This window comes from Aotus nancymaae, unplaced genomic scaffold, assembly GCF_030222135.1.
Source record: "Aotus nancymaae isolate 86718 unplaced genomic scaffold, 86718_ANA_hifiasm-v0.15.2.pri h1tg000064l_0, whole genome shotgun sequence".
Taxonomy (NCBI): Eukaryota; Metazoa; Chordata; class Mammalia; order Primates; family Aotidae; genus Aotus; species Aotus nancymaae.
Window position 1 is genome coordinate 12,743,663 of NW_026988478.1, and position 5,270 is coordinate 12,748,932.

A 5,270-nucleotide genomic window follows, 5' to 3' on the forward strand; every position below is an offset into this window, starting at 1 on the left:
TCACTGGGGCAGCTGGAGGAGAAGGGACAGCGCCACCGGCAGGTAGGTGATGTTCTGAGAGGCTGAGAGCTGGTATGCGATGTCCTCCACGGCTTTCAGCTTGCCCAGCTCAGTCAGGCCGTCCCCTGCCGTGGCCAGTGAGTTGGCAATCAGCTCAGCTGCCTTGGAGTCGCCCTCAGCAGAGATGATAGTGGGCTGTTTCTGCTGCTCAGCCTGTTCCACCACAAATCTGGCCCTCTCTGCTTCCTGCTGAGCCACCTGTTTGGCTTCCACCTCTTCTGTGAACTCCTTCCCAAAGGTCAGATGTGTCAAGGACACGTTGTCCAGGATGAGCCCAAAGGTGGCTGATCGCTCTGTAAGGTCATCGCTCACCTGCCTGGAGACCAGCTCTCTCTGAGTGATTAGTTCTCCAGCATCAAAGCAAGGCACCACTGACTTCAGATCCCAGTCGTGATGGGCGGCAGCACACACTCATCATAGTCCTCTTTGATGCTGGTGAAGATTCCAGGACGCTGGCTAGCGACAGGTGGGAAGAGGATGCGCAGTGTGATGTTGACATTCTGTAAATCTTTGCTACCAGTGATGACCGGCACATTACGTGGCCGAGAATGGCAGTCAAAGATAATTGGTTTCTGTATCCATGGGATGAGAAAGTGAGTCAGAATCAGTCAAAGATGACAGCTCTGTGCCCAGCAACCACATTATGTAAGGCAGAGTTCACCACACGTCCTGCAACAGCTAAGGCCAGGCCAAACTTGCCAATGGACCCAAACACTTTGGCAGCCATGTTTTCTTCTGCTGGACCCTCTCACACCTGCTTCCACTCTGGAGTTCTCATTTTTAAAATGAGATAAAACAGCAAGGTTTTCTTCGATTGATTTGTTTGGCAAATATCGATTTTACAAATCCAGTGTTTTCTCAGTAGTTTTCACCTGAATTCCAACTGAAGAACTAAAATTTAATATCTGAAACACATCACATCTTTGAATAAAAATATAAATATCCTGACCATCTATCAGGAATTTGAAACCAGCCTGGCCAACATGGTGAAACCCCATCTCTACTAAAAATACAAAAATTAGCCAGGCATGGTGCCACATGCCTGTAGTCCCAGCTACTCGGGAGGCTGAGGCAGGAGAATTGCTTGAATCTTGGAAGCAGTGGTTGCAGTGAGTCAAAATCACGCCACTGCATTCCAACCTGGGCGACAGAGCAAGACTCCATCTCAAATAAATAAATATCCTGCCCATCTAACAATTCAAAAAGTAAAGTAACTTCTAGCTACTTCTTCTTGCCCTGACTCCTGCTTCTATTTTCTCCGATAATCATCTGGTGACAAATCTCCTAATTCTAGTCGTTCTTCGGATCTTCTCTTTTCTTCAGTTTTATTAAGATTCTCAGTACTTAGAATTACTGATCAGCAGTTGGATCCATGGTGCTACCCAGATCCCTCAGAAGGCATATCCCCGCCTGGTGGATTTTTGATAGGAATAAAATAAGATGACATGAAAGTACAGAGACGATGAATGGCTTGAGCTGATGGGCAGCATTTAGAATTGGGTTTTGTTTTCTTCAAGAACTATGGTGTCATTTTTCTTTGTCTTTTCCTGTCTCTGCTGATTCTGTCTAGGGGATGTCTTTTAATGTGAAAAATTGAGTAATAGCTTCATAAGAAGTCCTGAGAAAACAACTCCTGGATTCCAACTTATCTTCAGTGCACATAACCTTCTCCCACAGAGTAAAGGGCTTATTTTTATTCAATTAGGCCTCAATTATGTTCCAAGAAATCAGTCTCCAGACTAAATGGGAGCAAGTAGCAGGTAATAAACAAACAAGACACATCATGCTTTTGCCTTGGGCTTCTCTAAATCACTTATGTCTTCTTTAAAGAGTTTTGGTGAGGTAAGTTTTAAATTTTCAGAATGTTCACTTAAGTTATAAATCAGAGGCTTCCAGTATCTTTTTGCTAGGACTGGAAATGAGACATAAGTGAGGTTATGGTGTGCACACACACCATATAAGGGCTAAAGGAAACTAAGATAAGCAAAATTCACTCTTAAAACCCAGTCAAATCCACATTTTACAATAATTGTTTTGCAAACATTAAATGGCAGTAGGCATAAAGTTACAAAATAAACACTAAAACACCAAGCTCCTCCTCACTTTCTTGCCTCCACACTTCTTTTCTGGTACAGTATCACCTCCAACTGTCCTCATTCAAATGTCCTCATTCAATTATATAAATATTAGTATTAATCCCTGCTGATTCTGATCTTTGTCTAGGAAAATATATACTTGTGAAAACTCCACATATAGTTCACCTTGCCAGCAAAATACAGAAAAACAAAACAAACCTGCAACAAGTTCTCTCTTCCACTGACCCCTACTCTCTAAATCAAAAAAAGGCAAGAAGGGCCAGGCATGGTGGCTCACATCTGTAATCCCAGCACTTTGAGAGGTAGAGACAGGTGGATTACTTGAGTTAAGGAGTTCGAGACCAGCCTGACTAACATGGTGAAACCCCATCTGTACTAAAAATACAAAAATTAGCTGGAGGTAGTGGCATGTGCCTGTAATCCTAGCTACTTGGGAGGCTGGGGCAGGAGAATCTCTTGAACCAGGGAGATGGAGGTTGCAGCGAAAGAGATGGTGCCATTGCACTCCAGCCTGGTGAGAAAGCAAGACTCCATCTCAAAAAAAAAAAAAAAAAAAAAAAAAAAAAAAGGCAAGAAGGTAGAATCCATGCTGCAGGTTGGGGAAACCCATTTTATTCAATTCACAATCCAAAGTGAGTACTAGAAGGTCAGAGAAGGATTACTGTGAGTCCTCAGTGTTCTCTAACTTCTTGCTCCTCAAAAGAGCCCTGACATCACCAGCATCACTGGTAGCTTGTTAGGAATAGAAAATCTTGGGCCCTACCTTCTACTGAATCAGAATCTGCATTTTAACAAGATTCCCACAATATTTGTATGCACATTAAAGTCTGAAGAGCTCTGCTCCATCTCACCATCTTTAACAGCCTCCAATTTGATGTTTACAAGTCAATCCTAGCCATGTTCCTCTGTGCCAGATAGTCTTGGCCTGAAAATCTGTCCAGTTCCTGAATCTTTCCAGCATCAGGTCCTACCCAATTCTTCCACCAGAGAAAGAGTGAAGGCTTGGCCCTAAAGCTGAGCTGTTGGATCCTGCTTCATGCCTACAAAAATCTTTAATACCAACATGGGCCTCCTCCAAATTTTGTCTCCAATGAGATAATTTCCAGTTGGGTTTTGTTGGCCTTGCAGCAGGAACATGCTATTATTATATTTGCAGAAGATTTCTGAGAACAGCAATTTCTCTAAAATTGTTAGCTATTCTCCCCTTTATGAAATGGAAGACATGATCTCAAGTCATTCAAGAAAAGCATGAAAATTGACAACTTTATTATTGTCCTTCACAGCTTATCATCCAATGTTAACCAATAGCCAGTCTACCCATAGAGATAGGACACAGAGAAATGTAGTATCAAAAATTATTAATGTTGACACTAAATCAAAATTCCAAATGAATAACATGTTTGATTTATCAGCAGGTTTCTGTGAGAAATTACTCAAATAATATGACCTAATAATCTATGAAAAAGTGAGCACAGATCCTTGAAATACTTGGAATACTGGCAGAGAGTTTCTTTATATTTTTTCAAAATTTAAAAGTTTTCTTTATATTTTTTCAAATATAAAGAAATTGAAACTTGGCATGTTAAAAGTTATCAGTTGTACGTTTCTGTGATTACACTGTTAGCTCAGTTCCAAGTTTAACAAAAAGTATTATCTGCCTGTCAATCAAATATTAACTGAGAATTTACTATATTCTGGGTGCTAGAGCCATCCCCATTTTTCACTCAGTGTTTGGTGAAAACCTCCTATGTGCTAGATATTGTGTACTCAATATACAAAGATGGGTAAGACATTGCCTGTGCCCTCAAAGAGTTTGCAACCTGGAAGAGCGAGATATGCAAATAAAAAGGACATAGGCTACAGGAATGCTCCCAAGGAGGAGGATCGGTTCTGTCTTAGGAAGGCTGCAGCTGCATAGAGGTGATACTTACAGGTTTTTCCATGCAGAGGAAGAATAACCAGAAAAGAATGGAGGCATGAAACAGCATGTCAAATTCACAGATCTGTGGAAGTTTAGCATGCTTAGGGTTTCATTTTGTGAGGAGAGGCAGATGGCACTGGAAAGGTAGGCAGGAGCTAGATTAAACATAATATTTTTGGATTTCTTTTCCATGAGTGAATGGGAAATCATCAAATTTTTTTAAAAGGAAAAGTTTAGTTCCTGGATTAAAGCCATTACATAAATTAATTCACTTGAATCTCAAAAAATCCATAGGATAACTATTATCCCAATTTTCAGATGAGGTAATCAGTTGAACGTTTCACAACTAACAAGTAGCGGAGTATGGAGTCAAAGAGATATATGTTTGACTCTATAGTCTGTGCTTTCACATGAAAGTATAAAATATGATCCCTGAAGTCAATAAATTGCAAACCACTGGAGATTCAGGACTATCACTGAAAAAACTAACGGAAAGTAGCCAAGCACCACACTATCCACATTGACTATGGGAGAAAGAGGAGATGGAGGTGGTGGGTGGTGGTGGGACTCTGTACAATTTGGAACAACCAGGAAGGTTTAAACGGCAGGTGTGGGACGGAAGTTGGAAAGTGAGAACAGCTCAATGAAGCTAAATGTCAAGTCAGCTAAATCCTCCAGTTGACCATCCTGCCCCTCCCAGTTGAATTTGCATATTTGCTCCATCTTCCCTCACCATTATACTCTCTTATCTCACGAGCCTCCCCCTCTCCTGGCCAAAGCATGGAAAGTGAAACTCTACTCTCTTTTCAAATTTTCCCTTTTTCCAACAGTTTCTCTAATGAGAGACAGAAAGACAAAGAAGAGTGTTTCCTTGTCTTCGCCTATGAGGAGAATATGACCAGAGAACATTTCTAGCTATCATGGGAGGTAGATTTTCTCTAAACATGAGAGAACTTCGTGAGCCGATTCTCCTGATTGTTGATATGCTGAAGGGGAAACAACAGAATCTGTAAAATACCATCCCAAGTCTTGTTTATTTGATTATTCTTCCTGCTGTAAAATTCTATTGTGCATGTCAGGAGCTGAAGAATAGTTTCTACTAGCATTCTTTCTGTAACCAAATCCTAATTTTTCTCTAGGCAGATGGATTCCTCAGGTGAATTAGGGCAAAGTTAATGTGCTCACAGAAACAA

General features: G+C 41.1%; 1 pseudogene; it reads right to left on the reverse strand.

The window, feature by feature from the left end:
• Window positions 1-822, reverse strand: LOC105716282 (prohibitin 1-like; annotated as a pseudogene).
• Between the last annotated feature and the right edge of the window lie 4,448 nt (window positions 823-5,270).